This window comes from Cherax quadricarinatus, chromosome 2, assembly GCF_038502225.1.
Source record: "Cherax quadricarinatus isolate ZL_2023a chromosome 2, ASM3850222v1, whole genome shotgun sequence".
NCBI lineage: Eukaryota > Metazoa > Arthropoda > Malacostraca > Decapoda > Parastacidae > Cherax > Cherax quadricarinatus.
The window spans coordinates 60,802,981-60,825,881 of NC_091293.1; the positions used below are offsets into that span (position 1 = coordinate 60,802,981).

Here is a 22,901-nt window from a genome sequence, read left to right on the forward strand (position 1 = left end):
AAATAAAGCATTACCACGTGTGTGTGTGTGTGTGTGTGTGTGTGTGTGTGTGTGTGTGTGTGTGTGTACTCACCTAATTGTACTCACCTAATTGTGGTTGCAGGGGTCGAGACTCAGCTCCTGGCCCCGCCTCTTCACTGATCGCTACTGGATCCTCTCTCTCTCTGCTTCCTGAGCTTTGTCATACCTCTTCTTAAAACTATGTATGGTTCCTGCCTCCACTACTTCACTTGCTAGGCTATTCCACTTGCTGACAACTCTATGACTGAAGAAATACTTCCTAACGTCCCTGTGACTCGTCTGAGTCTTCAGCTTCCAGTTGTGACCCCTTGTCCCTGTGTCCCCTCTCTGGAACATCCTATCTCTGTCCACCTTGTCTATTCCCCGCAGTATCTTGTATGTCGTTATCATGTCTCCCCTGACCCTTCTGTCCTCCAGTGTCGTCAGTCCGATTTCCCTTAACCTTTCCTCGTACGACATTCCCTTGAGCTCTGGGACTAGCCTTGTTGCAAACCTTTGTACTTTCTCTAACTTCTTGACGTGCTTGACCAGGTGTGGGTTCCAGACTGGTGCTGCATACTCCAGTATGGGCCTAACATACACAGTGTACAGTGTCTTGAACAATTCCTTATTAAGGTATCGGAACGCTATCCTCAGGTTTGCCAGGCGCCCGTATGCTGCAGCGGTTATTTGGTTGATGTGTGCCTCCGGTGATGTGCTCGGTGTTTTGGTCACCCCAAGGTCTTTCTCCCTGAGTGAGGTCTGTAGTCTTTGTCCACCTAGCCTATACTCTGTCTGCGGTCTTCTTTGCCCCTCCCCAATCTTCATGACTTTGCATTTGGCTGGATTGAATTCGAGAAGCCAGTTACTGGACCACATGTCCAGCCTCTCCAGGTCTCTTTGCAGTCCTGCCTCATCCTCGTCCGATTTAATTCTTCTCATCAACTTCACGTCATCTGCGAACAGGGACACTTCAGAGTCTATTCCTTCCATCATGTCGTTCACATATATCAAAAATAGCACTGGTCCTAGAACTGACCCCTGTGGGACCCCGCTCGTAACAGGCGCCCACTGTGATACCTCTTCACGTACCATGACTCGTTGCTGCCTCCCTGTCAGGTATTCCCTTATTCATTGCAGTGCCCTTCCTTTTATGTGTGCCTGATCCTCCAGCTTCTGCACTAATCTCTTGTGGGGAACTGTGTCAAAGGCCTTCCTGCAGTCTAGGAAAACGCAATCTACCCAACCCTCTCTCTCGTGTCTTACTTCTGTTACCTTGTCATAAAACTCCAGGAGGTTTGTGATACAAGATTTGCCTTCCATGAACCCATGCTGGTTTTCATTTATAATCTTGTTCCTTTCCAGGTGTTCGACCACTCTCCTCCTGATAATCTTCTCCATGACTTTGCACACGATACATGTCAGAGACACAGGTCTGTAGTTTAGTGCCTCGTTTCTGTTTCCTTTCTTAAATATGGGGACTACATTAGCTGTCTTCCATTTCTCAGGTAGTTGCCCAGTTTCAAGGGATGTGTTGAAGATTGTGGTTAGAGGCACACACAGCATCTCTGCTCCTTCTCTAAGGACCCATGGGGAGATGTTGTCCGGTCCCATCACCTTTGAGGTGTCAAGGTCACTTAAGAGCTTCTTCACCTCCTCCTCAGTTGTTCGTATGTCATCCAACACTTGTTGGTATATTCCCTCTTGATGTTCCCTTCTGTTCTGTCTTCCCACAGCCCTTCCTGTCTCTACTGTAAAAACTTCCTTAAATCTCCTGTTCAGCTCCTCACATACCTCCTGATCATTTCTTGTGAGTTCTCCACCTTCTGTCCTTAATCTGATCACCTGGTCTTTGACTGTTGTCTTCCTCCTGATGTGGCTATACAACAGTTTCGGGTCAGTCTTGATTCTCGATGCTATGTCATTTTCATACTGTCGCTGGGCCTCCCTCCTTACCTGTGCGTACTCATTCCTGGCTCTGCGACTGATCTCCCTATTTTCGTGTGTTCTCTGCCTTCTGTACTTTTTCCATTCTCTATTGCACTTTGTTTTTGCCTCCTTACACCATCGGGTGAACCAGGGGCTTGTTCTGGTCTTCCCGTTGTTACTGTTGCACTTGGGAATGAACCTTTCCACTGCCTCCTTGCATTTTGTTGCTACATATTCCATCATTTCATTTACTGGCTTTCCTGCCAGTTCTCTGTCCCACTGGACCTCCCGCAGGAAGTTCTTCAACCCTATGTAGTCCCCTCTTTTATAGTCAGGTTTTTCCCATTCTACTCCTGTTATTCTCTCCACTTGCAGCTCTACTATGTATTCAAAACACAGAACCACGTGGTCGCTAGCTCCTAGGGGACTCTCATACTTGATGTCCTCAATGTCTGAGCTGCCCAGGGTGAACACAAGGTCCAATCTTGCTGGTTCATCCTCCCCTCTCACTCTGGTAGTGTCCTTAACATGTTGGTGCATGAGGTTTTCCAGCACCACGTCCAACATCCTGGCTCTCCATGTTTCGGGACCCCCATGTGGCTCCAGGTTTTCCCAGTCAATCTCCCTGTGGTTGAAATCCCCCATAACCAGCAACTTTGCTCTGCTGGAGTGAGCTCTTCTTGCCACCTCAGCAAGTGTGTCCACCATTGCTCTGTTGCTCTCTTCATATTCCTCTCTTGGCCTCCTGCAGTTCTGTGGTGGATTATACATCACTGCAATGACCACTTTGTGTTCCCCCGACTGAAGTGTACCTGCTATGTAGTCTCTTTCTCCCGTCTCATCTATTCCTTCCATTTTCTCGAATTTCCATCTGTTTTTTACGAGCAGAGCAACCCCACCTCCCCCCCTGCCCCTACTATCTTTCCTCATGATCTGGTATCCTGGTGGGAAGATTGCATCTGTTATTGTCTCCATGAGTTTTGTTTCTGTAACTGCTATGATGTCTGGGGACTTCTCATTGATTCTTTCTTGCCATTCCTCATGTTTATTCGTTAATCCATCTGCATTTGTGTACCAAACCTTCAACTTCTGTTCTAATACTGTAACTGTGGTGCGGGGGGTGGAAACAGAGGGATCGGTGTGTGATGGTTGGTTTGGATTGTTCAGTTGCCTTGGGGGTGTCGTGGCTGGAGTCCTTCTGCAGGTGTTTCTGGGGGGTGCGCTTGTCCTTCCATTTGATCCTGGGTTATTCTGCTCTCCTTTTTCATTTCCTCCCATTTCTCCTTTCGTTTTTGAACTCTTTCATTGTCTTCCTTTCGTCCTGTGTTCTGTCTCGGTCGAGGTACACACTCCGGAACTCCTGCTTGCCTCTCAGCCGTGCTTTCTCCTGAAGGATCATGGTTCGGGTTGATTCTGCCTTGAAAATTACTTTGAGAGGCCGATTCCTTTTCTTTGTGAACCACCCAATTCTCCGAAAATTTGCCACCTGGGTCATGTCCCCCTCGCCTATCACCTTCATGATGTCTTCAATCGCTTTCTTCTCCCCCTGCTTTCTTTCATCATAAGTTTCCCCTTTAGCTTCGTCTAGCCCATAGACAAACACGGATCTCTCCCTTTCCACCTCCCACTGTGACTCCCATTGCATCCTCTGATGTGTTTTAGTTCCTTCCCGTGGAGTGTTCCTTCCTTCAGTCCCTTCCCTCGTTATGGCCCCTATGCTTCTTGGTTTATCCTTCCTGCTCACCTGCTCCTGGCCCCCACAGGTATCTGGTAAGGTCCTTGCACATGTCCTAGTTCCTTCGATGTCTTCCAACCTCTCTTTCTGTCCTAGAGTGCTCCCTGTCTTTGTTTTGGCCCCATGTGGGTTTGACAGGACCTCTGCATACAGTTTAGTTTCCATGCTTCCTTCGGACCTGTTGTCTGTGTTCGATGTAGCCATTGCCGATGCTACTTCTGTAATATCTTTGTCTCTGTGCTGTTTCAGATGTCTCAGCTCCTCTTCTAATCTCTCTATCTTGATTTCTGCTTCTGTGGCCTGTTGCTTCCACCTTCTGCATTCTGCTGCTAACCTCTCTTCCATCTTCCTTTCCAGCTCATCTAGTCTCCTTCCCCAGTCTTCCTCCCTTTTTTTGAGCTCTATCTCCCATTCCTCCCTCTCAGATTCGTCCTTGGAACCCCTTGTCCTCATCCTGGTTAGGGGGAGGGGAATAGATGGTTAGGAGAGGGGATGGATGGTTGTGGGGGAGGGGGAGGATGGTTATTGGAGGGGTAGAGATAGTTGGGGGAGGGAGTTAGATGGTTTGGGGGAGAGAGGGGATGGATGGTTATGGGGGAGGGGGAGGATGATTATTGGAGGGAGGGAGGTTGTTGGGCGGGGGTTAGACGGTTTGGGGAGGGGTTAGGTGGTTTGGGGGAGGGGTAGGTGGCTAAGGTGAGGTGGTTAGGGAAGGGGTGGTACGTGTTTGTGTCTAGTGTTTGTGTCAAGTGGTGGAGGGTGTGTGTGTGTGTGTGTGTGAGTGTGTGCGTGTGCGTGTGTGTGGTGTGTGTGGTGTGTGTGTGGTGTGTATGTGTGTGTGTGTGTGTGTGTGTGTGTGTGTGTGTGTGTGTGTGTGTGTATGTATGTGTGTGTGCGTGTGTGTGTGTGTGTGTGTGTGTGTGTGTGTGTGTGTGTGTATGCGTGTGTGTGTGTGCATGTGTGTGTGTGTGTGGTGTGTGCGTGTGTGGTGTGTGTGTGGTGTGTGTGTGTGGTGTATGTGTGTGTGTGTGTGTGTATGTGTGTGTGTGTGTGTGTGTGTGTGTGTGTGTGTGTGTGTGTGTGTGTTTGTGTTTGTGTGTGTGTGTGTGTTTACGTATGTGTGTGTGTGTGTATGTGTGTGTATGTGTGTGTGTGTGTGTGAGTGTCTACCCTTGTGTGTGTGTGCTTGTGTGTGAGGGAGGGAGGGTTAGGGGGGGTGGTGTGGTTGAAAGATCTGTCGTGTAGGCACAAATTTAGTCTCATTTATCTTTCCCAATTATGCTACTCTCTCTACTTATTGCCCTTTCTGGATTTACGTGTTAATTGTTGCTGGTTATTATCATTTTCCTTGTTCACATTGTGTGTGTGTGTGTGTGTGTGTGCACTCACCTAGTTGAGATTGCAGGGGTCGAGTCCAAGCTCCTGTGAGTGTGTGTGTGTGTGTGTGTGTGTGTGTGTGTGTGTGTGTGTGTGTGTGTGTGTGTGTGTGTGTGTGAGTGTGTGAGTGTATGTGCATGTGTGTGTATGAGTTTGTGTATGTGTGTGTGTGTGTGTGTGTATGAATTTGTATGTGTGTGTGTGTGTGTGTGTGTGTGTGTCTCAACAATCAATATTTGCACTAATAACTCACTACAGTTGTGACCGGGTGTGGAAGTGTGAATTGCTCATTACTCTATAATTTGTTCATGATTGTAGCCATGTATAAACGTAAGTAACCATTCTTACAGTATTTATTACCTTTGTAACTTGTGAGTTCATTACCTTGTACCTAGTTCAGCCATCAAAACTTTGGGGCCCAGTCCCTGGACCCATTACGTACCTCTGCAATCTGTAAATACCTTTGTAACTTGTCATGATTGTGACTAGACCTACCTGGAGTTCATTACCTTTGTAAATTGTGAGTTCATTACATTTGTAAATTGTGAATTCATTACCTCTGTAACTTGCTCAGCTATCAAAACTTTGGAGTCCAGTCCCTGGACCAATTATGTACCTCTGTAATCTTTTGACTACTGCCCACAGGATGGGTATGGGGTGCATAATAAACATATTAAACTAACTAACTAACTTATGTAGTGGTATGGGCAGTGTCAGCAGTGGACAAGAGTTTGTCTAGAGACTGGGCAAAATACTTCATGAATAATTTCGCTAATATCTATACGGCTTATTTATCTATCATGGTTCATCTAATATGACATAACAAACAATATAAATAACATAGAAACATGATATATACTCTAGATTGAATAAAATATTTCATTATGTAACAGGTGGAGGCAGCCACAACCGCTCCCTCTTTGTTGTGGTAAACACTGCCATCTAGTGACGGCCTTTTGAAGTTGTCTATTATTATAATTATTATATGTAGTACATTATTATTATATTATTATTATTATACATATTATTATTATTATTATACATATATTATTATTATTATACATATTATATTATTATTATTATGATTGTATTATATTATTATACTATTATTCTTCTTTCTTTCAAAACACCGGCCGTATCCCACCGAGGCGGGATGACCCAAAAGGAAAAACAAAAGTTTCTCCTTTTACATTTAGTAATATATACAGGAGAAGGGGTTACTAGCCCCTTGCTCCTGGCATTTTAGTCGCCTCTTACAACACGCATGGCTTATGGAGGAAGAATTCTGTTCCACTTCCCCATGGAGGTAAGAGGAAATAAACAAGAACAAGAACTAGTAAGAAACTAGAAGAAAACCCAGAGGGGTGTGTATATATATGCTTGTACATGTATGTGTAGTGTGACCTAAGTGTAAGTAGAAGTAGCAAGACATACCTGAAACCATGCATGTTTATGAGACAGAAAAATGGACACCAGCAATCCTACCATCATGTAAAACAATTACAGGCTTTCGTTTTACACTCACTTGGCAGGACGGTAGTACCTCCCTGGGCGGTTGCTGTCTACCAACCTACTACCTATACATATTATTATTATACATATTATTATGTAAATAATTTGTAATTTTTATTCACACAGAAAATATAAGATTTACTGTTATTCCTTTTTGCAATAAGTGTATAAATGATGTCGACTCATTCACGACTGCATTTGTTTACTCTGAAACATAGCCAAGCAATGGACTATTTCTCCTACATTGAGCTCAATTTCAAGGTACTTTTCGTCGTGAAAGCAATCAAAATCACATCTATTTCTCTAATATATCTTCCATTCTATCAAATGAGACCAAAAAAACGAGAATACAACCAAGAAAACCATTCAAAATTACCGCTAAGGGGTGGCTAATTGCTGAGAAGTGAACTCCATTATTTATGCTTAGATTTCTTTCATTTTTGGTGTATGTTAAGAAGCATCTTTCCATCATACATTGCCAAGTTTCAGTAATATAGTCCAACAAACAAAGGAGATACAATTCCTGAGATCAAGAGCAAGAGCCCCTTACCAGTGTCAAGGAACCTGCCTTCAGGTCTGCTCGCTTATGGAAATTTTGCTCGGGTATGGAAGCAAAAAATCAACCCATCAACTGCTTGTACAGTGGACCCATGCCTTACGAACGCATCGCCTTACGTTAAATCCGCCATACGAAGCATTTGAACGCAAAAATTTTGCCTCGTCTCATGATAAAAAACTCACCTTACGTGATTCGTCTGGGACGTGTCCCACGTGTGGCCTCAGCTGCTCCGTGGGTGCCAGTGTTTATAAGCCAGCTAGTGCGGTCGCATCCACATATACATTCGGTACACTTCACCTTATCCCAGTGTTTTTTGTGCTTGTAACTGCAAAATAAGTCACCATGGGCCCCAAGAAAGCTTCTAGTGCCAACCCTGTGGTAAAAAGGGTGAGAGTTAGTATGGAAATTAAGAAAGATTTTGAAGGGTTTGGGGCTAACCCTGCGAAGCCTATGCCAGTTGTGGAATCCATTGTGCCTACTTCAAAGATTAAGGAAATGTGTGCAGAGTGGGTTGAACTGCAAACCTTTATGGATGAAAATCACCCTAACACAGCTATTGCAAGCTGTGCTGGTGACTATTACAATGACAATGTTGTGGCCCATTTTAGGCAAATCTTAAAGGAACGGGAGGTACAGACCTCTATGGACAGATTTCTTGTACGACAGAGGTCCACTGACTCTCAAGCTGGTCCTAGTGGCATTAAAAGATGAAGGGAAGTAACCCTGGAAAAGGACTTGCTACCTCAAGTCCTAATGGAAGGGGATTCCCCTTCTAAACAATAACAACTTCCACACTCTCCCCTCCTCCCATCCCATCAATCATCACCAGATCTTCAATAAAGGTAAGTGTCATGTATTCTATTCTTAGTAGAGTAGTAATTGTGCATATCTTATTCAGTTTGTGTGTATTAAAATTAACATTTCATGTGGTAAAAAAAAAAAATTCATACTTTTGGGTGTCTTGCACGGATTAATTTGATTTCCATTATTTCTTATTGGGAAAATTAATTCGCCTTGCGATGATTTCAGCTTACGATGAGCTCTCAGGAACGGATTAATATCATAAGGCGGGGGTCCACTGTATTTGGAAAACCTTGCATGTGGACACGCTCACTAGTAGAGGCTCCAAAGTATATATTTCGTGTTTCTATGTTATTAATATTGTTTATTATGTCACATTAGATGAATTGTGATAGATAAATAAGCCGTAGAGTTGATATTAGGGAAATATTGAAGTATTTTGTTGTGCCTGGAATTCCACTGGAACACATTAATTCCATTTTAGTTAATTTAAATGAGGAAAATTGACTCTGCAAACGAGCAAATCCAGATGCGAGCTAGGTCATGGAATGGATTTAACTTGTAAGTAGAGGTTCCACTGTATCTATGTTACTACTCATAAGTAGCAACTCAGAAAAATACTAATTGGTAACTCAAATTAATGAAAAATATTAATCACCGTATATTTACATTACTAATCATAAGTAGCAACTCAGAGAATTGCTAATTTAGCAACTATATACTGGCGTCTACTACTGGACAGGATTCTCCGTTTGGTAATGGATAAAAATCTTGGTGCTAAAACCAGTTCTTAAACATTGAGTATCCATTTGTATTCCAACTGGTGAAGAATTTTGAGAAACTGAAAGCACAGTTTGTTAATACAACAGAAGAGATCCTTCATAAATCAGGATGGAGAGATGATATGAAGTTTTCGAACCATTTAACACGAGTGTTTAGATTCTTTGATTAACTTTCAGAAAATTCCAAACATCAGCAGTGCGGGGTGGAATTCAAGAGCCTTTCTAGCTATTCTTGCATTCATTTTTATACCTACAAGATAGAAGACTTTGGAGAAGATATGCAGATTCATTTCATACACCTGGGCAGATTATTGGTTTACTGATCAGATGTACAATGAAAATGACTTCAAGAATTTGTCAGAAATATTTAAACCTTGCAAAAAAGCACTGAACTCATTGAAAAATCATGGAAGCAGGAGCCGGCCACACTCAATATACCAAGAAGTAACCAGTGTGTTGAACGTGCAATCAGAGTTATGCACGAACTATATGTTGCCTGTAGAAACAAAATCAAACTGCAGCTTTGGTTTATTCTAAACAATACGTAGTAAGATATGCACAAACATGATAATGATGCTGTAAGCTGTTTTATTTGTTATTAATATTACATGCAATACAGTGGACCCTCAACCAGCGATATTAATCCGTTCCTGAGAGCTCATCGTTAATCAAAATAATCGTTAGTCAAGTTAATTTTCCCCATAAGAAATAATGGAAATCAAATTAATCCGTGCAAGACACCCCAAAGTATTGAAAAAAAAAATTTTACCACATGAAATATTAATTTTAATACACACAAACTGAAGAAGACATGCACAGTTACATGACACTTACCTTTATTGAAGATCTGGTGATGATTGATGGGATGGGAGGAGGGGAGACCGTTGATCTTGTTAGTGTTTAGAAGGGGAATCCCCTTCCATTAGCACTTGAGGTAGCAAGTCTTTTTCTGGGGTTACTTCCCTTGTTCTTTTAATGCCACTAGGACCAGCTTCAGAGTCACTGGACTTCTGTCGCACAACATATCTGTCCATAGAGGCCTGTACCTCTCGTTCCTTTATCCTAAAGTGTTTCACAACATTGTCAGTGTAATAGTCACCAGCACGGCTTGCAATAGCTGTGTGAGGGTGATTTTCATCAAAAAAGGTTTGCACTTTAAGCCACATTGCACACATTTCCTTAATCTTTGAAGTAGGCAACTTCTTCAATTTCTCTCTCCCCTCCTCCGAAGCAGTTTCCTCAGGTGTGGCCTCTTACTGTTGAAGATGATCTAGCAGCTCATCAGTGGTTTGTTCTTCATTGTCCTCCTCCACCAACTCTTCCACATCCTCCCCACTAACCTCACCAATATGAGCACTAGTTGTGTACGAATGGTATATAATACCGACAAGATGAGAGTAAGACACATGTGCAACATCTGGGTATCTTTATTGTAGACGTTTCGCCATCCAGTGGCTTTATCAATACAAATTCTAGGACATTCTAGGACATACTTCCACTGGGGAATCCCGCCTACCAGTGAATTTGCCCTCGTCTGCTTCACCTGACGTTACTATATAAGCGCCAGGATTCTTTCTTCTGCTTCAGAATATCCACGACTATGGTGCTGTTCGCACCTACTCCTAGGTTGAGGGACTGATTACCTCATCTTCTGTACATAGTTCTACTGTCTTCAAGTTATGTCCTAGAATTTGTATTGATAAAGCCACTGGATGGCGAAACGTCTACAATAAAGATACCCAGATGTTGCACATGTGTCTTACTCTCATCTTGTCGGTATTATATACCATTCGTACACAACTTGTCAGACACTGCAACATCATGGAATCTTAATTCTGAGGACATGTACATAACCTTCACGACTACGACAAATACTACTACAACTAACCCATCTCTTTGGGAAGGACCTACTTCCACTGGGGAATCCCGCCTACCAGTGAATTTGCCCTCGTCTGCTTCGCCTGACGTTACTATATAAGCGCCAGGATTCTTTCTTCTGCTTCAGAATCTCCACGACTATGGTGCTGTTCGCACCTACTCCTAGGTTGAGGGACTGATTACCTCATCTTCTGTACATAGTTCTACTGTCTTCAAGTTATGTCCTAGAATTTGTATTGATAAAGCCACTGGATGGCGAAACGTCTACAATAAAGATACCCAGATGTTGCACATGTGTCTTACTCTCATCTTGTCGGTATTATATACCATTCGTACACAACTTGTCAGACACTGCAACATCATGGAATCTTAATTCTGAGGACATGTACATAACCTTCACGACTACGACAAATACTACTACAACTAACCCATCTCTTTGGGAAGGACCTACTTCCACTGGGGAATCCCGCCTACCAGTGAATTTGCCCTCGTCTGCTTCACCTGACGTTACTATATAAGCGCCAGGATTCTTTCTTCTGCTTCAGAATCTCCACAACTATGGTGCTGTTCGCACCTACTCCTAGGTTGAGGGACTGATTACCTCATCTTCTGTACATAGTTCTACTGTCTTCAAGTTATGTCCTAGAATTTGTATTGATAAAGCCACTGGATGGCGAAACGTCTACAATAAAGATACCCAGATGTTGCACATGTGTCTTACTCTCATCTTGTCGGTATTATATACCATTCGTACACAACTTGTCAGACACTGCAACATCATGGAATCTTAATTCTGAGGACATGTACATAACCTTCACGACTACGACAAATACTACTACAACTAACCCATCTCTTTGGGAAGGACCTACTTCCACTGGGGAATCCCGCCTACCAGTGAATTTGCCCTCGTCTGCTTCACCTGACGTTACTATATAAGCGCCAGGATTCTTTCTTCTGCTTCAGAATCTCCACGACTATGGTGCTGTTCGCACCTACTCCCTCTTCAAGGGGGGCTCCTTGGCGTGGTGAAGAGGCTCTTGGTCTGAGGAATTAGACCTATCGGTCTTCTTCCTCAGACCGAACCTAATTACCCCCCAATCTCCCCTCCCCTATCCCATCCTCCCCATCCTCCCCTTTTTCCTTTCCTCCTCCTCCTCCCCACTCCTCCCTTTTGCCCTTCCTCTTTTTGTCCTTTGCGATTTCTCCCACAGGCGCGCTAGTTCCTGGGTAGGAGAAAGGATACCGGGGTCCATCCCATTCCGTTGAGGTTCTTAGCGGTGGTGTAATTTGCCGTGGAATCTGGATCGCCTGGGGATGTCCCGATCCCTCTCCGGTATCCCGGAGTAGCTTTGGGTGTCTTTTGGGCGACGAGTGTATCTCTGGAAGCCACCTTTCGGATTCCGGGGGTGGTGGCCGAAGGAGGTATGCTTTGTGGCGGATATCCGGCCGCCCTCTCTTTTGTCCACCGAGGTAGCTCGGCAGATGTGAGGTTGCTATCCCGGATTGTTAGTTTACTAGCATGATGGGTAGGGTATGGCACGGGTTCCATGCTGCATCTGCGCTACTTGCGGTGCTGAGGTCCTCTTGGGCGCGGAGGGAGATTTCTGGCCCTTTCATTCCTCCTAGGACCTATCCCTCCCCGGTCCCCCCTTTTTTTTTCTTTTTTTTATTTTCATTTTCTTTTCTTCTTTCTTTTTTTTTCTTAAAAACAAAAAGAAAGAAGTAACCTAACCATGGCAGCCCTAGTCCATGAACCTGGTACCCCCGGGCCCCTTCTTGATACCGCACCCCGTTCTGACCCCGCCTCGTCTTTGGACCACTCTTCAGACATTCCTCATGCCTCTGTACCTATTGCCGGTGCTGTTTCCTCACCCGCTTCAGGTACTGAGGCCTCGACTGACTCCTTCGATTTATCAGACCTTCGCTCTCCTCTGACTATGCTTCCGGCCTCTCCCTCTACGGTGCGGCAATTTTCAAATCGCCGACCCGTTCCACGTCGGACCAACTCTGGTCCCACGCCTAAACGTCAACGACAATTACCTGCTGATGATACTTCTCCACCTTCACCTTCTCGTTCTTCTCAGAAACGATCGACACGTCCTTCACTACCTTTCCACGCTCAGTTTCAGACTGAACAGTGGACTAAATTCTTCACTTTACGACCAACTTCCTCTACTGCCTATCTTTCTGACCATAGTATTGGCAAGGCACTCCTACGCCATGTTGGTAAAGATATTTCTTTTCATGCTCTTAAGAGCGGTACGCGCATCATTACCGTACAGAATGCTACCCAGGCTCGTGAGCTCTCTCGTCTTTCCCATATAGATACTGTTCCTGTCACCCTTGAAAAACATCATTCCCTCAATTCTTGTAGTGGTACCGTCATTCTGCCCCATACCATAGTTCAACAAAATTTCCAGACATGTGGCACCGACATTCTAGAACAGCTGGAACTCCAAGATCTCCCAATCCTCAAGGTAGACACTTACGTTCTTCCTGCCCGTGGGCGGAGACGATACCCTAGCAATGTGGCTCGTTTAACTTTTGACAGCCGAGAACTCCCATCCTCAGTTTATATAGCAGGACATCGGTTACAAGTTCGAAAGGTGATCCCTACACCACAACAGTGTAGAAATTGCTGGCGATTTGGCCATCCAGCGAAATATTGCAGATCTATCGCCGAATGCCCAGTCTGTGGTGCCGATGACCATTCTAATACATCTTGCAATCGATCTCCCTCTTGCCTTAACTGTCATGAGGCTCACCCTTCGTACTCTCGCCGTTGTCAGGTCTATTTAAACGAGCGGGAAATCCGTTACCTCAAAGAGACAGAAGGTCTCCCTTATGCCATGGCAGTTTCTCATCTCCGCCTCCAAGGGAGACTCCCACGTGTTTCTTATTCCCGTGTTTCAAAACGTCCCCCCACTTCTGGTATCCCATCTTCTACACCCACCTCTGTGGTTACCTCTCCCATAATCACTCCTGTATCTAATCCTTTTGCTGTCCTCGGCTCAGACGTCCCTACTTCAACGCCTCAGTCTAATCTCGCTTCTTCGAGTTCTCTCTTAGAAGCCTCAGTATCGACGAGACCTCGTACGACACCTCCTCCCAATCGTCCCTCTACTTCTCAAAAGTCAAAAAAAGGTCCGGTAACACCTCCTACCCATCTTCCACCTCCTCATTTTACCCTCCCTGTCTCTGTCCCTAGTTCTTCCCCTCTCACTGGCTCAGTTACAAGTGCAGAGGTTCACCCTCCTCCTCGTAATGTACCTTCCTCCCCTGTTCCCTCCCAAGTTTCTTCCTCTTCTGCCACCTCCCAGGTTCCTGTCTCTTCTGTCCCCTGCCACGCTTCTCCAGTTCCCTCCACCCTTTCGCCCCCCCTACCTTGGTACAGTCCAATACAGTTCCAATCTTTACTCATCCTCCCCCTACCATTCCCAATATTGTCTCCCATACGACATCTCTGAATTCCAAAACACTTGAAGCAATCTCTGAATATATTGCAGAGACCAAACCATCAATGGACACTGATCCACCTTCCGCTCTTTCTCTCTCCTCTGCTCCATCTGCGCAACTCCTTTCTTCACAGCGCACCGTTCCTTCGCTGCTTGAACATTTTCCACTGCCTCCGCATGTGGACTTTTCTAACCCTTCTAGTCCGTAGGAACCCTTACCTGCGGATTTCAAGTATCTTTATCATTGCCAATCATGGCCTTTTTACAGTGGAATATACGCGGCCTCAGGGGTAATCGGGGTGAGCTTCAGATGTTACTCTCCCAGTTTGCCCCTGTTGGTGTTTGCTTACAGGAACCAAAATTACACTCTGCTGTTATTTCTCACATCTCAGGCTATAATTTATTGTATTCTTCAGATCCTTTTCCTGATGGGACCTTTAATGAAAGTTCCCTTCTTCTCCGCACTGATATTCCGTACCATCAGCTATTTGTTCATACTTCGCTGCATTACACAGCAGCCCGTATCCACTTACATAGGTGGTATACGCTCTGTTCTTTATATCTCTCTCCTTCTCGGGCATTATCTATTCCGGATTTTGCCTTCCTTGTTTCGTCATTACCGCCACCGATTCTGTTACTTGGTGATTTTAATGCCCACCATTTCCTCTGGGGGGGGTCTCACTGTGATTCCCGTGGAATTCAGTTAGAGGCTTTTCTTGCCACCCACCCCCTCCATGTTTTAAATACAGGTACTCACACCCATTTTGATCCTCGGACTCATACTCTCTCTTGCATCGATCTCTCAGTTTGCTCTTCCTCCGCCGCATTAGACTTCACTTGGTCTGTTCTCCCGGACTTACATGACAGTGATCATTTCCCAATCATTCTTACTTCCCCTTCATATTCGCCACCTCTTCGCACCCCACGCTGGCAATTTAATCGGGCAAATTGGAACCTTTACTCACACCTGACTGTTTTTAAAGAGGTTCCTTCTTCGTCCTCCATCGATGAGCTTTTACACCTCTTCTCGTCCTCCGTTTTCACCACAGCTTCTCATTCTATACCCCAAACTTCGGGCAGGCATTCTCAGAAATGCGTGCCTTGGTGGTCTCTTGCTTGTGCTCGTGCAGTACGTTTGAAACGCGCTGCATGGGGCAGGTACCGGTACAATAGAACCACAGAGCGACTCCTTGATTTTAAACAGAAGCGTGCGATCGCTCGCCGTGTCATCCGTGACGCTAAACGCACTTGCTGGCGAGATTATGTCTCCACCATCACCTCTGCTTCCTCTATGAGTGCAGTCTGGAAAAAAGTACGAAAACTGAGTGGTAAATATTCTCCTGACCCGGCTCCTGTTCTGCGGGTTGCCGGTGTTGATATAGCAAACCCACTAGATGTTGCCAATGAAATTGGCAATCATCTGGTCCGTATTTCTCAGGGACTCCATCTATGCCCCTCATTTCTTTCCTCAAAGTCTGCCAGAGAGTTAGCACCCTTGGACTTTTCTTCTCTCAGAGAAGAACAGTATAATGTGCCTTTTACACTTCAAGAACTGGAGGCAACACTCTCAGCTTGTCGATCATCGGCAGCTGGGCCCGACGACATTCATATTCGTATGCTACAACATTTACATCAGTCAGCCCTTGCAGTCCTATTACGCCTTTACAATCTTATTTGGTCACAAGGAGTTCTTCCACAGCTGTGGAAATCCGCCATTGTTCTCCCTTTCCGCAAACCAGGCACTACGGGACATGAAACCTCCCACTATCGTCCCATTGCTCTTACCAGTGCAGTTTGCAAAGTAATGGAACGCCTAGTAAATAGACGTTTAGTGTGGTATTTAGAGACACACAACAGTCTCTCCACTCGTCAATATGGCTTTCGTAAGGGACGTTCTACCATAGACCCCTTACTACGCTTGGATACGTATGTTCGTAATGCCTTTGCGAATAACCACTCAGTTATTGCCATATTTTTTGACCTTGAGAAGGCATATGACACAACTTGGAGGTATAATATTTTAGCCCAAGCCCACTCCTTAGGCCTTCGAGGCAATCTACCATCCTTCCTTAAGAACTTTTTAACTGACAGGCATTTCCGTGTTCGGGTTAATAATGTGCTCTCCCCGGACTTTATCCAAGCTGAAGGTGTCCCCCAGGGATGTGTTCTGAGCACAACACTTTTTCTCCTTGCTATTAATGATTTGGCCTCTAGTCTTCCATCAAATATTTGGTCATCACTCTATGTTGATGACTTTGCTATTGCCTGTGCAGGCGCTGACTGTCACCTCCTTACAGTTTCTCTCCAACATGCAGTCGACCGTGTTTCCAATTGGGCCACCACACGTGGGTTTAAATTTTCCAGCACTAAAACCCACCAAATCACTTTCACTAGACGCTCTGTCATCTCCGATCATCCTTTGTACCTCTATGGCTCCCGTATCCCTGAACGTGATACAGTCAAGTTTCTGGGCCTTCTCTTTGATCGTAGGTTATCCTGGAAACCTCACATTACCTCTCTGAAGGCAACTTGTCACAGCCGGCTGAACCTTCTTAAAACCCTTGCTCATCTTTCGTGGGGAGCTGATCGTCGAACCCTCCTTCGCCTACATTCCACCCTTATTTTATCGAAACTTGATTATGGTGACCAGATCTATTCAGCGGCATCTCCTGCTACTCTCTCTAGCCTTAACCCCATTCATCACCAAGGATTACGTTTATGCCTTGGTGCTTTCCGCTCTTCCCCTGTCGAGAGCCTCTATGCAGAAGCGAACGTTCCATCCTTATCCGATCGCCGTGATGCCCATTGCCTGCGCTACTATGTACGCTCTCATGATCTCCGCAATCCTTCCATTTATAGAATGGTCACTGATATTAGTAGACATTCTTTATTTGTTCGACGCCCCTGTTTACTCCGTCCCTTCTCTCTTCGCCTTCATTCGCTCTTGTCTTCTCTTCAACTACCACCTTTCTATGTACATGTAGCATCTCACTTTTCCCTACCCCCCTGGGAAGTTCCAGCTGTTCGAGCCTGTTCTTTCTCCCTCCCTTGCTCGAAAGCCCAACTGTCTACGGTCGCTTCCCGCTCTCTTTTTCTTGACCACTTTCACTCTCATTCTCATGCCATTGCTGTGTACACAGATGGCTCTAAGTCTTCTGACGGCGTAGGATTCGCAGCAGTGTTTCCGGACAGCGTCGTACGAGGGCATTTACTATCTTCGGCTAGTATTTTTACTGCTGAATTATATGCCATCCTTACAGCACTTATCCGTATTGCATCTATGCCTGTGTCATCTTTTGTGGTTGTCTCAGACTCCCTTAGTGCTTTACAGGCTATACAAAAATTTGATACACCTCACCCCTTAGTCCTCCGTATCCAACTTTGGCTACGCCGCATCTTTACCAAACATAAAGATATTGTTTTTTTGTTGGGTCCCTGGTCATGTTGACGTACAGGGCAATGAACAGGCAGACACTGCTGCGCGGTCAGCAGTACATGACCTACCAATTTCTTATAGAGGTATTCCATTTAAGGACTATTTTGCTGCAATATCTTCCCACCTTCACACCCGTTGGCAACAACGTTGGTCTACTATGCTCGACAACAAACTTCAGTCTATTAAACCGAGTATAGGTCACTGGCCGTCTTCTTATCACCAATGTCGAGGTTGGGAGACTATTCTCTCCCGTCTTCGCATTGGCCATACTCGTCTTACTCATGGATATCTCATGGAGAGGCGTCTTGCTCCTCTCTGTGAGAATTGCCAAGCTCCATTATCAGTCAGCCACATTCTGTTGGACTGCCCACTTTATCAACGAGCACGCAGAATTTACCTCTGTCGTCGTCTTCGCTCCGCTGCTCTCTCTTTACCTTCCCTTCTCGCTGATGGACCCACCTTTCATCCGGACTCTCTCATTGACTTTTTGACAACGACTGACTTACTTCACAAATTCTGATACCTTCAGCCCTTTCTACTTCAATCTCTTGCTACCTTCTACCCCCGTACTATCCCCTGCCCCGCTGTTTTCTGTAACCTGCTGATCATCCCCCCTCCCTTCTGCCATCCAATTCCCTTGCTTCCTTCCCTACCCTGCAGCGCTGTATAGCCCTTGTGGCTTAGCGCTTCTTTTTGATTATAATAATAATCGCACCTACTCCTAGGTTGAGGGACTGATTACCTCATCTTCTGTACATAGTTCTACTGTCTTCAAGTTATGTCCTAGAATTTGTATTGATAAAGCCACTGGATGGCGAAACGTCTACAATAAAGATACCCAGATGTTGCACATGTGTCTTACTCTCATCATGAGCACTAGTTCCAGGCATTTTTTCCTGTTCACCTGGGTGTAAGTCAACTGTTGTGGGTCGCATCCTGGGGGACAAGATTAAGGACCCCCAATGGAAATAAGTTAGACAGTCCTCAATGATGCACTGACTTTCTTGGGTTATCCTGGGTGGCTAACCCTCCGGGGTTATTCGTTTCTCGGTAATTGTTTCACGTTAAGCCACACCAACAACACTCTCTCCACATCTTCGAGTAATACAGCTGATGGTGGTGCAGCAACAACAACAGCTGACTGTGGTGCAGCAGCAGCTGCACCTTTGGCAAGAACAGCTTCCTTGATTGCCGTTTTCTTACCCACAATAGTAGCGATGGTTGATTGGGGTTTATTATACAACCTGACCAGCTCAGAGACACGCACTCCACTTTCATACTTAGCAATGATCTCTTTCTTCATCTCCATAGTAATTCTCACCCTTTTTGCTGTAGGGTTGGCACTAGAAGCTTTCTTGGGGCCCATGGTGACTTATTTTGCAGGTGCAATCACTACAAAGGCTGTGATAATATGAAATGTTCCAGTTGTTGTATGTTTGGAAGCGACCGCGGTGGCTGGCTGGCTTGTAAACACTGGCACCCAAGGGACAAGTGAGGCGCGCTCAGGCCAAAGTGGACGTGTATGGTACGGAACAAATAGCGCTGGTCAGGTTTTTAAGCGCTAGTTGAGGCAAAATTTTTGCGTTAAAATGTATCGCTAGTCAGATTTATCATTAATCGATGCCATCGCTGGTTAAGGGTCCACTGTATTCACTCAAGTTCCTTGTTTTTGTTACTTGTTTTTCTCACTTAAGAGCGACAGTTTCTAAAAAGATATTGAAATGAAAAGTCATTTCTTTGCTTTTAGGGAAAAGTTCATCTGATTAAAGTACAGGAATATTATGTTGTAAAAAAGTTATAACCCTAATGGATACTCACCAATAATGATACCGATTGAAGATGATTATGATGAATTAGTATTATATTTTATATGGAAATTTTACTGAATTTACATTAATATTTATGTTACAAAATTATTAAACTATATTTTTCTTAATATTTAGCATTAAAACGCATAAAAAATTATTGCCATGAAAAAAGCCATAAAAAATTCCTCAAATTTCCTGGGATTGCCGTGAACAATTATTAGTTAGGTTCTAAGGAAAAATCCATGAATTACTGATGCAGGGAATTCATGGGGGTCCACTGTATGTAGTATATACAGTAGACCATCATTTAGTAAGAGTTTATTTGGCACGATTCAGGTGTAGCACGATTGAAGAATTGCAGCACAACTTCATGCAACATGTCATAAAATTAATTTAACACGGTTCAGTTTCCGGGAAGGAAAAAAAATTCCCTTTTCCTCAAGCGGCTGCCTTGTTGTGGATCAGAGGGGGAGACCTCCCGCCACCCCCTGCCACCCTGTCACCACCCCACCATCCCAGAATTCGTACTTCATTTGCATCCAGTCTTTCTTCTCTGCTACAAGTTAGCTGTGTTTGTGAATTGTGTTTTGATCTTTTAACGCTTTGACTGTTTTGGTCGTATATATACGTCTTACGAGGTACCGTGTTTGACGTATATACACTCATAAATTCTAGCAGCTTCAAATCAAGCAGGAGAAAGCTGGTAGGCCCACATGTGAAAGAATGGGTCTGTGTGGTCAGTGTGCACCATATAAAAAAAATCCTGGAGCATGCAGTGCATAATGAGAAAAAAACTCCGACCGTTTTTTTAATTAAAATGCCATCTTTGTGGTCTATTTTCGTATAGTATTTATGGTTGTATACTCATTTACTTGGTCTCATTTGATAGAATGGAAAACATATAGAAATAGAGGTGATTTTGATTGGTTTTACTATAAAAAGAACCTGGAAATGGAGCTCAAAGTAGGGGAAATGTTTGATTTTTTGCCAATGTTCAAAAGTAAACAAATGATGTCCTTGTCCAATAAATGTCCAACTAGCCATTCTAATATACAGTCATGAATGGGTTGACATTATTTGTACAGTTATTACAATATTGCAGTAGTCTGCATAGCAGTAAATCTTCTAATTTTTGTTTGAATAAAAATTCAAAATAGAAAGCAAGTGTAATATCAGAAGCTCATGGAGATGTGACTGATAAACAAAGGAAATGTTATTTTAGAGCCAGGATTGTCTGCATTGTTCATTCTGGACCTTATTTTGAAATTGTCATATTTTTTTTAATTTTTGTGAAATTGACCAAATTGCAAATTTCTGACCACGTTATTGGGTAGTTGAAATCGGTAAATGGGCATTTTCTTGTACTCAATCGATAGAAAAAAATGGAGTTCTAAAGAAATAGCTATGAGTTTGGTAGACTGGAACAATGGAATTAGCCGAAAATAGGGTTCAAAGTGGGCGAAATCGGCGATTTGTAAATATCGCTGAGGTCGCTAACTTCGCAAGAGCGTAATCCCATCAGTTTTCCATCAAATTTCATTCTTTTGGTGTTATTACAATCAGGAAAAGATTCTCTGTCATTATATAATAATTTTTTTTTTTTTTTTTTTTTTTTTTTTGGAAATTTTGCAACACCTGGAGACACCTCAGGATTGGGGGGTTGCGACAGTCAAGGGGTTAACACATGAGATGCACCTTCTCTCAATCTTCTCCACGACACTGAAACAAATTTGCTCACTGTGAAACTATAACACTGTTGATGTGACATCCCTTAGTGATGTCAGGCATAACATCATGAGGGATGTTGTGGGGTGACATTGCAAGGTGACGTTGTGGTGACGTCGCAGGGTCACGTCATGGGTGAAGTTGGGAAGACGTCCAGGGTGATGTAGGGCAGACGTCATGATGTCGGGCAGCATTGTGGGTGACGTCAGGCAGATGTCCACGATGACCTCATGTAAAATGGAAGATGGCGCAACGTAATGTTATACCAGAAATATCTCCGGGAAGCACCCTGGCTCAACAGGCACATACCAGGGAACTAATGAAGCTTTGTGAAAAGTACTCTTTAAACCAACAGGTAATTGATCCCACTAGAAATGAAAATGCCCTGGATTTGATATTCACAAACAATGAGGAACTGATCAGAGACATAACAGTTACAAAAACAATATACTGTACTCTAACCATACCACGGGCGGGATTTGAACCCGCGGTCAGAGAGTCTCAAAACTCCAGACCGTCGCATCATCGTAACATCATAGAGGTTCAAACGAGTATTAACTCTGGGTTAGAAAACTGCGTCACTAATGTTGGGTTAGAAAACTGCGTCACTAATGTTAGAGACAGGATGTTCAGTAAGTTTAATTTTAACAACCATAGAATTGACTGGGAAAAAATAAACCTAGAGCTACCAGACATACCCTGGGAATCAGACATGAGCACCCTAAATTCCCACCAGTGCCTAGAGAAGCTGAATACAGAAGCTTACAAGGTATGTATGAAATGCGTACCATTGAGGAAACCCAGAAGATCAGATATAGAGAGAGCATAGGAGATGGTACAGAAGAAGAAAACGGGTTACTGAATTGCTTTAAAACACAGATATGCTACAACAGAGGAAAGATAGACTTAGCCGAGAGATCACTGAATTAGAGCAAAAACTTAGGATGTCATACCTGACAGAAGAAGTACAAAGGGAACAAAGGGCCATACAGGATATTGCAAAAAAAAAAAAAATATTTCTATTCCTACACAAAATCCAAGCTAAGAACTACCTGTAGAATTGGACCACTACTGAGAGGAGACTTGTATACTGACATTGAACAGGAAATGAGTGAAATCCTAAAAGAACAGTATGAGTCGGTGTTCAGAAACCCGCTAAATGACAGCAAGGTAGAAAATGCAGAAATATTTTTCACTCAAGAAGAAGGTCACACAGACCAACTAACTGACATTGGTACAAATCCCGTAGTTTTCGAAAAAGAAATGGACAATATGCCCACTCACTCAGCATCTGGACCAGATTCATGGAATGCTCTACTTATAAAGAAGTGCAAAGTACCACTAGTGATGAGGATATGTGTGAAATTTTCAATACCTACTTCCTCTCAGTTTTTACCCAGGAAAATACTAGCGAAATTCCTGAAATAATAGATCGTGTAGAACAGGACGATAATAAACTATGCACGATTGCGGTAACTAGTGACATATTCCTCAGACAAATAGAGAAACTAAAACCTATCAAATCCCCAAGCCCTGATGAGCTGTTTGCAAGGGTGTTAAAGGAATGTAAAGAGGAACTTAGCATACCTTTGGCTAATCTTTTCAACATATCACTACAAACTGGCATAGGGCCTGATAAGTGGAAAATTGCAAATGTAATACCTATTTACAAGGCAGGTGACAGGTCCTTAGCCTTGAACTATAGACCAATAGGTCTTAACTCCATAGTAGGAAAATTTATGGAATCAGCAATTGCTGAAGCAATTCGTATCCATCTTGATAGGTATAAATTGATTAACCCCTTGAATGCTTCGGTTGTATATATACGTCTTACACGCCACTGTTTCTGATGTATTTATACGCGTAAATTCTAGTGGCTTCAGATCAAGCGGGAGAAAGCTGGT

The 22,901-nt window shown here is 43.9% G+C and overlaps 1 protein-coding gene and 1 long non-coding RNA gene across 7 annotated transcripts in view; one reads left to right on the top strand and one right to left on the bottom strand.

Moving 5' to 3' along the window:
- Positions 1–22,901, top strand: part of LOC128701449 (cell division cycle and apoptosis regulator protein 1) — a 431,134-nt gene that overhangs the window by 335,898 nt on the left and 72,335 nt on the right. The window lies entirely within an intron of this gene.
- LOC138853196 (uncharacterized) overlaps positions 1–22,901 on the bottom strand; it is a 75,165-nt gene that overhangs the window by 18,185 nt on the left and 34,079 nt on the right. Inside the window, exon 3 of one of the 5 annotated variants that reach the window (XR_011392404.1) lies at positions 21,011–21,224. The exons of the other annotated variants lie outside the window; for them this stretch is intronic. This is a non-coding gene — a long non-coding RNA (uncharacterized lncRNA). The remainder of the gene's footprint in view (positions 1–21,010; positions 21,225–22,901) is intronic. 5 annotated transcript variants of the gene reach the window in all.